This window comes from Triturus cristatus, chromosome 9, assembly GCF_964204655.1.
Source record: "Triturus cristatus chromosome 9, aTriCri1.1, whole genome shotgun sequence".
In the NCBI taxonomy this organism is placed as follows: domain Eukaryota; kingdom Metazoa; phylum Chordata; class Amphibia; order Caudata; family Salamandridae; genus Triturus; species Triturus cristatus.
In genome coordinates, this window is record NC_140592.1 from 1,005,017,653 (window position 1) to 1,005,030,749 (window position 13,097).

Consider the following 13,097-nt stretch of genomic DNA (forward strand, 5'->3'; position numbering starts at 1 on the left):
AGAGTGTTGTAAAGTCTACTATGGTACAGTATATTGTGGTATAGTTGAGTGGAGTAAAGTGAAAGCAGGTACACTGGAGTGGTGTGCAGTGGAATGGCCTACACTGGAGTTGTGTAGAGTGAATTAGGATACAGTACAGTGGTGTATATTGGAGTGGTATAGAGTGTAGTGGCATACACTACGGTGGTATACAGTGGAATAGCATAGAATGGAGTGTGGTAAAGCAGAGTTACGTTTTGAAAATATTGTTGAGCACATTTGCATCCACTGTACTGGGGTACCTTTAAACTGGAGTGCTTTACAGTGTTGGAGCATATATTGGAATATCGTATACTGAAATAGCATAGAGTATCGGTGTTCAACATGCCAGGAACTTGCTGAGCTTCTCCTCCTTGTCAGTTTCACTTCCTGCATGACCAGGCACACTTCTTCCCTCTCTCAACAGGCACACAAATGTGTCAGGGCACTAGGCAGACTCTCGCCTCCTTTAGCAGAAAGGGCAGACTTCAGGGAATGTCTCTACACCTTTGGGAGATTGACTGTCAGGCAACCACCAGCCCTAGTTACACAGTAGCTCTTTGAGTACTCTGTGGAGCACTGCCATACTTGGTCAAAAGGTTTGTGGGACTGAACAAATGTGGGGCGATTTAGGTTCCACTATAATACATATTTTCTAGACTGGGGGTGTGCATTCAGTGGCTGAAACTTCAGAACAGGTCAAGTGTCCTTCTCAGGCTGCTCTCCAGAAACTGCTTTTGTTTAAAGCGATGCTTCTCACAAAAGGTAGCTCTGGGGCTGTCTACCATCAGGGGCACACTTTTCAATGAAGTGTGAGACCTCTGTACCTGGCTGTCATTAGCCTTTCTAAAGCAGTAATCGGGGACAGTCAAAAGGGAAGGTCTGACATAGAAATATTCTCATCTTAAACAACAGAAATTGCAGACCCACCCTTCACTTCTACCATTCACCAAATTATAGCACATAGGAAGAACTAATCAGCTGTCACTTACAAACAGGGACCTCATAGAAATTCTAATAGCCTTGTCCCACTGTTTGGAGAAGCTGTCATCCTCCATTTTGTGTCACAATAAAATTAGGTGCAACCATAATGCATTCCATTGGTTTTAGTACTCACACAAACACCAAAAGTCCTACCACTGCGCAAGTATCACAGGCTCATTGTACATGCATATGCACCTGACATTCACACATGTTGTCAGCACAAAGCTCTGGGATACACATAGCAGCAGAACTTTACATAAGAGGGGCAAAGGCCAGTAAGCCACACCCTCATACAGATAAAAAGGTCTGGTCACACTTTAAATTCACAAAACATGGTATACTGCCACCACCACTTTATGTGCTATACCCAGGACGGGTTACAAGAAAGGAACTGGACTTCACGTTGTCAGGGATTGGCCTATGCCTCTGCGCAAACAATAGATTCATCAGACGCTGGCCCAAAATAAAAGCAGGCATACCAGATTCACATGCAGCTGGCATTCAGTGCAGGGGACCCTCCCTTCCCAACAGTGCCAAAGAAAACCACTTTTTGCAAGGCAGGTGTGTGAGAAGTTGGCCTGGCATGTGCTGGTCACTAGTTATAGTGGCCACCTTGCACCAGTCCAATTCGACTCTTGTGGTAGATAGGTTTAAGACAACCTTTAAAGAAAGCTATCCTAGTGGTAGCTGTGGAGAGCAGCCTTCAGGCTAAGTCTCTGAGGAATGTAAAGCAGCTTGTTTTACCTTATAATCTCTTGAATTACCAAATGAAAAGACACCACACAGGTATATATATCAAATATATATGTATTTATTTCTAAATATACTCTACTAATCTCTTTATGAGATTAGAGCCAGGTAAACATTCAAAAGATCAACAGTTCTCAATAAATTAAGCACAAATATGGCTGTAGCCCTAGGGGCGTACCAGACCATATACTAAAAAAATGGTGTAACAAACTCGACTTGCAAAATGAAGAGGCCTAGGGCCTTGGGAATCGCTGGGGCTTCACTTCTGCAGTGTTAGCAGGTAAGTAGCCAGCCCACAGGAGACGCGTGCAGTGTCTAAACACACACGCGGGTTTTCAATGTGTTTCAATGGCAAATGTCGCGGTTTGTAAATTACAGTTCTAGGGCACTTCGCAAAAGTCAACAGGCAAGCAACTTACAGGGTAAGTATTTCGAGAGCCAACACACACTTGGGCACCGGAGTGCATGAGTTACCTCACCCAGGGAAGCCGGGTGCATAGGTGTCCTTTGGTGTCGGGTCGCGATACTGTTTCCAATGGAGATCACTGGATACTTGCTGCTTGTGACGACTGGAGAGGTGTCCGTTCGAATCCGACGATGGATTGAAGTTGCAGAAGACCTATAAATTGAGGGGACAGAGTTCAGAGTCACTTGCCAGTGACCGGTGGCCAGCAAGATGGATGACCACAGCTGTCGCGTCTCTTCAGGTCGATGATGGTGTTTTGTCTCTTCGCTCACGAGGTCCAGGAAGGCTCGACGATGACCAGCAGCTGGATTCGGGAGATTCCACGACGTCTGCAGCTGTTGACGGTATCGGCACCCGGATTGGAGTCAACAAGCCTTGGCAGCTGCAAGTCTCATGTGGGGTGAAGATTGGCAATGGTGCAGACCAGCAAGGTCTGATGGACTTACCCAGTGAGGGTAAGTGAGGGCAGGCCCAGAGCAACCAGGCGAGCCCTTGCAATTGATGTGGAAGTCTTCAGGTGAGTTACTAGCTAACAGGCAAGCAACTGCAAAGATGCCTTGGCAGGAAAAGTTCAACAACAGCCCACGGTCACTCGGGATGGGGTAGGCCACTGAAATTCGGTTCTAGACCTGCTAGGGACTTGGACAACAAGTGGTCCAAAGCACAACTTCGTTGGACGTAGTTTAGGGCTTGCACTCGAAATCAGTGCACGGTTCCCTGGTATTGCTGTTCCTCGTCACTCGTGGGGTCCAGATGCCACAGCTTCGCTGGGGACTCAAAATGGCCGTCGAGAGGTCAGGAAATCCGCTTCAGGGGACGCAGGGACTTCAGGCTCCGGCGGGAGCGGTAAAGTTTGCAACTGTTGTAGAGAGTTTTGGTGCCTGCCAAGCAGGGGAGTCACTCCTTGACTCCAAGGGAGATTCTTCAGTCTTCCAGAGATAGTGGAACGTCGAAGGGCCAGGATTCTTCTTTGTAGAGCGTCGTCCAGGTGTAATCTGAGTTGCATTGGCAAGCTTTGGTATCTTATAGTAAAAAGATGGGAGGGACTAGCTCTATGACCACTCCTCTAGGAGGGTCAGGGTAGTGGGTGGTTACACCCACTTCCCTTTGTCCAGTTTCGCGCCAGAGCAGGGGCAGGTAGCCTAGAGCCTTGAGCTGGCATATGCACAGAGGAGCCTACTGCTCCCCCAGTGCAGGACTTCAAAGCACTCTAAGAGTGCACCCACCCAGCTCCAATACACTAAATCCTGTCTGGGAGGTGGTGACACCTCCCTGTGACAGGAAACCCTTTGTTGGGCTCCCTCCACTGCGAGTTTCGGTCAGCAGCAGGAGGGCATCCATTTTGTGATGCCAGGGCTCTAGAAGATTTCTACCGTGTAGTACAGTGGGTACATGTCGTCCCCTCTAGAAGGGTGGGATCCTACTCCCACACCAGTTACTGGTGTGGGGGTAGGATTCCAAGTTGTTTGACACCAAACACGACATGTTTTGATGCAGTCATTCCAAAGTTAGCATTTACCGCGAGGTTATAATGCACTTAAGAGTATATGGTTTAACCGCATCCACAAACAGCAGCAGAGAATAGACTCTGCCAGCTGCAGAGGGGTCCTGCTCAGGCAGAAGCACCCCCTCACATAGTAAACCAAGCACCCTGCCCTCAGGATTTTTAGGGCCTGCTAGAGGGGTGACTGATAGGTTTATATGTGTGTGTATGGTGAGATATAGGAACCTATACCTCAGTGAGGAGTGCTAACACTACCTCACACAGGCTGCAGTAGCAGGCCTGTGGTGTCAGATTGTGAATGCTTCCCAGGGGTGGCATAATACATGCTGCAGCCCCTGGTAGGCCTGTGAAGTACCAATGCCCTAGGTACCTATGGTACCATATACTAGGGGCTCATAAGGTACCACAGTATCCAATCACTAGTGCATCTAATATGCACACCAATCATTTAAGGGAGTAAGCAGATAGGCTGGGGTCCTGGATAGCAGGATCCCAGCCAGACTAGTCAAAAACCATTCAAACACCAGGAAAAACGTGGGGGCAACCATATAGTCAGAATCCACCTTCCTACATAACCCCCCGCCCCCCCCCCCAACGAAAGGAGATAAGGCTAACCTTGCCCAGTTAAGCCTTTATTTCCTGAGTGGCCATATAAGGAAGAACCTGCACTAGCATGGCTGCTCCCTGTCTCATGGTCCATGTGGGAAATCCTACCCCAAGGGGTTTTGGAGTTTCTCCAAAGTCTAGGGAAATTACCTGTATTGTTTTCTGGTACAGAAGTAGGCTGGTGGGGTGTCTGAGTCTGGAAGTGAGGCCCTATTTGGGGTGGTCTCAACTTCCTCAGCACACTGGTCACCATGGAAGCCTTTCTGTCCATGACTGTGTCATATCTGGCCCTAAGGGTCAACCTCTGGCTGCCTACAGCTGGGGGTTGGGTCCCTCTGGTTGGAGTAGTGGAGGGCATTGGAATGTTTGGGGCAACTATGCCCCAGGTTTCCCTGTGCCCAACAAAGTCCATCTGGGGGGTACCTGTACCTAGGGGTAAGGGGGATCCCTCAGTTTGTAGAGGAATATTCACCTGGCTAGAACTACTCTGCTGGGTGTCCCTAATCTGCTGATGAGGGGGTTCCTCTGGACAGGGGCCCATTAAGGGTCCACTGACCTCTGCAGCCCTGGGCTGACTGAGGCAGGGAAGAGAGGGGCAGGGTACCTGCTCCAGACTGGGTGCCACCTTGGAAGGATCCCCTGCCATCAGAGTTGTGGCCAGGACAGGCCTGACCACTTCTGGGGCAGTTACTTCACAAGGGGTTCCCTTAGAAAGCTGACCCTCACCTTTAGTCTGGTGGGGGGAGGACTGTTCCTCACCCCCTATGCTCTCTGTTTGTGTGGAGGGATCCATAGTTTCAGGCTTCACTCCCCTTAATTTCTCCTGGGGTGGAGGTGAGGCCCTCAGGGTCTCATCCACTCTCTCAGGGATGCCTAACATTCTTAAATGGGCATTGTGGTCTACCTCAGCCCAGGCTGAGATCTCTAGATCATTCCCCAGTAAACAATCTACAGGCAAGGTTGGGGACACTGCCACTCTCTTGGGGCCAGTGACCCCTCCCCAGCTGAGATTTACTACTGCCATGGGATGGTCTGTCCTAATTCCATCAATATTGGTCACCTGGTAGCTAAACTCAGGTAAAAGCTGTTCTAGGGGCACTAGTCTCCTTGTCACCATGGTGACACTAGCCCCTGTGTCCCTGTAGGCCACAGCCTTCTGACCATTGATCATAGGCTCTTGTCTGTACCTGCCCAAAGTATTGGGACTCATGGTAAAGTTGGCAAACCCCATGCCACCATCACAGACTAGAGTTGCTTGTGTAGGGGACCTGGTTAGGCCAGAGTCCACCTGAGTTCCCCAAGAAAGCCCAACTAACTTTTTTGGCACACTCCCACCACCTGGGGGATTACTACTGGTAGTAACAGGAGGTGTTGTAGCTGCAGAGGGAGGAACATTTTCTTTATTGCCATTCTTTGGACAGCTGGAGTCAGTTTTCCAGTGGCCAGGTTGCTTGCACACATGGCAATATGGTTTCTTAGTGGAAGAGGAAGGATTTTGGGACCCACCCCCAGAACTGGGTTTTTGGGGCCCTTCAGAGGACTTTTCTGTTTTATCATCCTCACCTTTCTCTTTGGGCTTAGTGGAATCTTTCTTCTGGTCACCACCTTGGTTCTTGGGCCTAACCCTGGTTCTGACCCATTTGTCTGCCTTCTTTCCCAATTCTTGGGGAGAGGTCAGATCAGAGTCCACCAGGTACTGGTGTAAGAGTTGTTTTTGACAATTATTAAGGATTTGCTCTCTCATAATCAAATTATACAATCCTTTAAAGTCAGTGACCCTACTGCCAACTATCCAACCCTCCAGAGCCTTGGTAGCACAATCTACAAAGTCCACCCAATCCTGAGTCTGTGCTTTCTGGGTGTCTCTGAACTTGAACCTGTACTGTCCAGTGGTTAAGCCAAACCCATCTAATAATGCACTCTTCAGGGATTCATAGCCATTAGCATCCCCTTCTCTGACAGTGAGGAGCTTGTCTCTACCTTTATCTGAAAAGGAGAGCCACAAGATTGCTGCCCACTGTTTCTGGGGGACCTGTTGAACTTTACAGGCCCTCTCCATAGCAGTTATCCATTTGTGGATATCATCCCCACTCTGGTAGGGAGGAACAACCTTGGACAGGTTCCCATGATCTGGCATGTAATCTCTGCCTTTAGAGACACTGTTGCTGCCACCAGGGGTATCTAACCCCTCCTTCTTTGAAGCTCTTTGGAGCTCGAAGGCTTCCCTATCTAAGGCCAATTGCTTGGTTCTGAGGGCAAGCCTAGCTTCCTCATACTGGAGCATCTTGAACCTTTTTTCAGAGGAGGTCTCCCTGGGAAAGTTGGAGTTCCTCTGTGGAATAGATTCTCTTCCAGAGTGATATGACCTGTCAGAGTCCCTTGAGAGGGACCTAGGCCTGTCTTCCACTCTGTCAGTTCTCTTAGGGAGATTTCCTCTATTCTCTTCAGACCCTTCTGGGTCTGGCCCTTCACCCACAGAGTCCAAGGCATCTTGAATGTCATCATCAGACCCAGAGACTATGTGTGACCCACCCCCTGATGCAGACCCACTAGCTCCTAGAGCTTGTTTCAGGTCATCTGCTACTAGCAGATCTATCAGGTGTTGTGATGAGGGACTCCTGCCCACCCTCCGATGTCTTTCAAAGCATAAGGCCTTCAGTTCAGTGTAGGCTATATCTTTGTACTGATATGGGGTGGACCCACTGGCTCCACCCTGGTGAGGCATACTAGTGTTGTGCAGTGTTGTACTACCTACACTAGTTGAGGCCTACTGGACCTAGCTTGAGCTGTAGCAAGGGTGTGCTTGTCCCTTCACAAACAGCTCTAAGTTCAGTAGAACTTATTGATACTAGCTTGACTTTATATGTACCTTGAGTACCTTAAGTGGTTTTCAGTTAGTAATTCAAATAGAGATTTTCTGGTAAAACAATGGCAAGCTGGAATCCCACACGCTGCCCACCAATGTGAGAAGTTGGCCTGACATATGCTGGTCACTAGTTATAGTGGCCACCTTGCACCAGTCCAATTCGACTCTTGTGGTAGATAGGTTTAAGACAACCTTTAAAGAAAGCTATCCTAGTGGTAGCTGTGGAGAGCAGCCTTCAGGCTAAGTCTCTGAGGAATGTAAAGCAGCTTGTTTTACCTTATAATCTCTTGAATTACCAAATGAAAAGACACCACACAGGTATATATATCAAATATATATGTATTTATTTCTAAATATACTCTACTAATCTCTTTATGAGATTAGAGCCAGGTAAACATTCAAAAGATCAACAGTTCTCAATAAATTAAGCACAAATATGGCTGTAGCCCTAGGGGCGTACCAGACCATATACTAAAAAAATGGTGTAACAAACTCGACTTGCAAAATGAAGAGGCCTAGGGCCTTGGGAATCGCTGGGGCTTCACTTCTGCAGTGTTAGCAGGTAAGTAGCCAGCCTACAGGAGACGCGTGCAGTGTCTAAACACACACGCGGGTTTTCAATGTGTTTCAATGGCAAATGTCGCGGTTTGTAAATTACAGTTCTAGGGCACTTCGCAAAAGTCAACAGGCAAGCAACTTACAGGGTAAGTATTTCGAGAGCCAACACACACTTGGGCACCGGAGTGCACGAGTTACCTCACCCAGGGAAGCCGGGTGCATAGGTGTCCTTTGGTGTCGGGTCGCGATGCTGTTTCCAATGGAGATCACTGGATACTTGCTGCTTGTGACGACTGGAGAGGTGTTCGTTCGAATCCGACGATGGATTGGAGTTGCAGAAGACCTAGAAATTGAGGGGACAGAGTTCAGAGTCACTTGCCAGTGACCGGTGGCCAGCAAGATGGATGACCACAGCTGTCGCGTCTCTTCAGGTCAATGATGGTGTTTTGTCTCTTTGCTCACGAGGTCCAGGAAGGCTCGACAATGACCAGCAGCTGGATTCCGGAGGTCCCACAACGTCTTCAGCTGTCAACGGTGTCGGCACCCGGATTGGAGCCAACAAGCCTTGGCAGCCGCAAGTCTCGTGTGGAGTGAAGATTGGCAATGGTGCAAACCAGCAAGATCTGATGGACTTACCCAGCGAGGGTAGGTGAGGGCAGGCCCAGAGCAACCAGGTGAGCCCTTGCAATTGATGTGGAAGTCTTCAGGTGAGTTACTAGCCAATGGGCAAGCAACCGCAAAGATGCCTTGGCAGGAAAAGTTCAACAACAGCCCACGGTCACTCGGGATGGGGTAGGCTGCTGAAATTCGGTACTAGACCTGCTAGGGACTTGGACAACAAGTGGTTCAAAGCACAACTTCGTTGGATGTAGTTTAGGGTTTGCACTCGAAATCAGCGCACGGTTCCCTGGTATTGCTGTTCCTCGTCACTCGTGGGGTCCAGATGCCACAGCTTTGCTGGGGACTCAAAATGGCCGTCAAGAGGTCAGGAAATCTACTTCAGGGGATGCAGGGACTTCGGGCTCCGGCGGGAGTGGTAAAGTTTGCAACTGTTGTAGAGAGTTTTGGTGCCTGCCAAGCAGGGGAGTCACTCCTTGACTCCAAGGGAGATTCTTCAGTCTTCCAGAGATAGTGGAACGTCAAAGGGCCAGGATTCTTCTTTGTAGAGCGTCGTCCAGGTGTAATCTGAGTTGCATTGGCAAGCTTTGGTATCTTATAGTAAAAAGATGGGAGGGATTAGCTCTATGACCACTCCTCTAGGAGGGTCAGGGTAGTGGGTGGTTACACCCACTTCCCTTTGTCCAGTTTCACGCCAGAGCAGGGGCAGGTAGCCCCTGAACCGGTTTGAGCTGGCATATGCACAGAGGAGCCTACTGCTCCCCCAGTGCAGGACTTCAAAGCACTCTAAGAGTGCACCCACCCAGCTCCAATACACTAAATCCTGTCTGGGAGGTGGTGACACCTCCCTGTGACAGGAAACCCTTTGTTGGGCTCCCTCCACTGCGAGTTTCGGTCAGCAGCAGGAGGGCAGCCCGGTGTCTGTGCTGGTGGCATCCATTTTGTGATGCCAGGGCTCTAGAAGATTTCTACCATGTAGTACAGTGGGTACATGTCGTCCCCTCTAGAAGGGTGGGATCCTACTCCCACACCAGTTGCTGGTGTGGGGGTAGGATTCCAAGTTGTTTGATACCAAACACGACATGTTTTGATGCAGTCATTCCAAAGTTAGCATTTACCGCGAGGTTATAATGCACTTAAGAGTATATGGTTTAACCGCATCCACAAACAGCAGCAGAGAATAGACTCTGCCAGCTGCAGAGGGGTCCTGCTCAGGCAGAAGCACCCCCTCACATAGTAAACCAAGCACCCTGCCCTCAGGATTGTTAGGGCCTGCTAGAGGGGTGACTGATAGGTTTATATGTGTGTGTATGGTGAGATATAGGAACCTATACCTCAGTGAGGAGTGCTAACACTACCTCACACAGGCTGCAGTAGCAGGCCTGTGGTGTCAGATTGTGAATGCTTCCCAGGGGTGGCATAATACATGCTGCAGCCCCTGGTAGGCCTGTGAAGTACCAATGCCCTAGGTACCTAAGGTACCATATACTAGGGGCTCATAAGGTACAACAGTATCCAATCACTAGTGCATCTAATATGCACACCAATCATTTAAGGGAGTAAGCAGATAGGCTGGGGTCCTGGATAGCAGGATCCCAGCCAGACTAGTCAAAAACCATTCAAACACCAGGAAAAAAGTGGGGGCAACCATATAGTCAGATTCCACCTTCCTACAAGGTGCATCCAATCAAAACAAGCAGGGTGAGCTATCCCAAGGCAAAAGAGGTGACATTGTCACATTGTTTAATGCAATGTCGGGATCAGAGGTTGTCTAATGGCCCATCCGCAGAAATTATGACAGATTATACTTGATGCCATCGGGTTCCTTGCAGGAATGTGAAAACAGCTGCCTCAAACTAATAAACATAATGTCCCGAGAAAACACCAAGAGTACAGATTATTTAGAGCTACGGACTGTCCCACACAGGGCTTCTCGTTCTCGACAGTGGGGCAACATGTAACTTCATGTGTGCGTCTGAATACTTAAGGAAGAAAATAAAGCTATGGGACTCACCATCACCATTGATGTATTTCAGTTGGGTGCCAAGTACCCTGTGACCACAATGGTAAAATCTAATGACACAATTAGATAAGTGAAGAACCTACAACTTGTCCCATCAACAATGCCACTGCTCAAATCACGGGGCTGATTGTGATGACTTTCAAATGTGTCTCCAACGACCACATTCTTCAAAGGGCTAGGCAAGCTGAAGAGGCTGATAGGACTCATCGGAATGAGCCACTAGGATGCCGTAGAGAATGCAGAATACACATGAAGGTTTGAGTAATGTTCTCAAATAAGAAGAGTTTATTTTCTATTTGACTAATTTTATGAGTTAAGCTCAACTCCCAAATATTATTATAAGAGTTTAATAACTATTAAAGTATACATGTTCCTTCTGGTCCCAGTCAAAAAATGTCAGTCTCTCTGTGCTACTAGCATGCCCTGGTACCTCCCAGGTGGAGTTCGGAGTCTTCGTTGCTAATGTTACCAACATTATCTGGTCTACCAATTGTAATTCAAAGATACAGGTTTCCTGTGAGAACTGTTGTACCGGATAGCCTCCCATTATAAGTTGGTGGCCATGAATGTTGATTCACGAAAATGCCAAGGATAGTAGAAAAGACATCCCGTACCCACCCCATAACTCCTTAGCTAACCTTTAACCCAAAAACAACTATATATGTGTTTCTATGTTATGACATTAAGGACAAGGAGTGAAAATGACAGAAATCTAACAAAGCGCAATACCCGCCGCGGTCTTCATAACCTGAGATCAAGGGTAGCAAACACACCTACTTGGGTACCAAAAGGCAAGTCAGCGGTACTAACTACTACCTTGGGTTACCCCTTATTTGCCGTCCATGTAGGTGACCCCTAATCTAAAGATGGATAAATCTTATGAAGCACACCTCGGATTTGAACATTGTCACAGTACTGGGTTGCTGGCTGACCCTTTGTTTTGTGGTTTGGAGAGTGGCACACTTCTTAAAGCACCTGGATAAAGATGTCAAGGAATACGCTGTCCCACCCTTTGAGAAAGCTGGTGTTGGCGCAAGGTGCCTGTGCTCATCAGGTACCATCATACTCGTGGCTTAGCAGCCTGATCATCTTGTTCATCGCAGGACAGCAATCTCCCTGGTTTGTGAGATGCTCACTGGGAGGCTGCAGGTGGGTCTGTGAGATTTCCATGTGGCCTCCTTTCATTGAATCTAGAAGACAGTCCCTCGACAGACAAGCAGAGCAGCTGGATGTTCATGAACGCTCACAAAGCACTCCACGACGCCGGACCTACATACCTCAACAAATGACTCACCTTCTACACTCCCAACCGCCAGCTTCGCTCCCCTGACCTTGCCCTCGCCACCGTTCCACGCATACAGCGAACGACCATCGGCGGCAGATCCTTCTCCTACCTCGCCGCCAAGACATGGAACACCCTCCCCATCCACCTGCGACAGACCCATGACCTGCTGACCTTCAGGAGACTTCTCAAGACCTGGCTGTTCGAGCAGTAGAAGCCCCCCCCCCCCCTTAGCGCCTTGAGACCCTCACGGGTGAGTAGTGCGCTCTACAAGTGCTTGATTGATTGATTGATGAAGCACAACTGTTCTGGTCGTTGTGAGTCTTCATGGCAGTGCCCAAAAGGCGCCAAAGTGTGTCTAATTTTCAGGGCTGATACTCAAGTGTCCGACCCCAGTCATGTTTAGAGGTATGTTTGCGAGTTTCCTCCTCAGGCCGAATTAGGGCACTGATTTGGACTGTGTTTGGGTGGGTGGGATTCTTAGCACTCTAGTTAAACAGGCCTGGGCGAGGGAACATGTTTTTGGATACCCCAAGAGAGTGAGAACGAAAGTGGCGACGTCACTACACTGGAAGGCCCTTATCCACCTTTATTGTTATTTGTTTTTGCACATTTTACTGGGATTTTGTGCACAAACATAATGTTCAAATCTTTTACATTATAAGTACAATTCCATTTTCATACCACAGTCTTTTAGTTTACTTATGCCTATTCGGTCACCCTTATCCACCTTTATCACCCTTTTGAGCATACAGCCCTGTTTCAAATAGCATATTCACACAATTCACAGGTTGATCCATGCACTCATAGCATGGGGGTCCACTTTATTAAGGCTATCTGGATTTTTAGCAGGTGTTGGTATATCACACTGTTGGGGCACCACAATCATGTTTTACGGAAAAATGAAGCCATCACGGCCAACAACCAGTAGCTGTCTCATAAAGGTGTAGAAAGTGACTTCCATCTCCAGGACCATTAACGGAGATGCTTTTTGTTTATGATATGGTAATTGTTTTGTACTGTGTGCACTGCCAAATGTATTTGCTACTAGCCGCAGGGGCGCAGAAACCAGCATAATTCGCGGAGAGGCTTGACCGTGGTTTTTGTTGTCCTAGTAGTGCCAAGACTGGACTGGCCAGTTCGTGTTTACATTGACCATGCCCAGCTGACGTTGACGGGGCCTTGAAGCAGGCATACAAAGCATGCATGTATCGTTGTGGTTATATTGACCTGATTCCTGTTTGATTGGTGAAATAACTTGGGCAGTCTTGGTGACAGAGCCCATGCTTGTTGTGTCTGATAGGAATAGTAAATGGCATGAAAATCGGCCACTTTGTTTTATGGGGTCTCTCACAGATCTAAATCTTCCAGACATGGTGGTGGTGAAGGGGCGTAGCATGAGAGCAACGGGCCTCAATACAA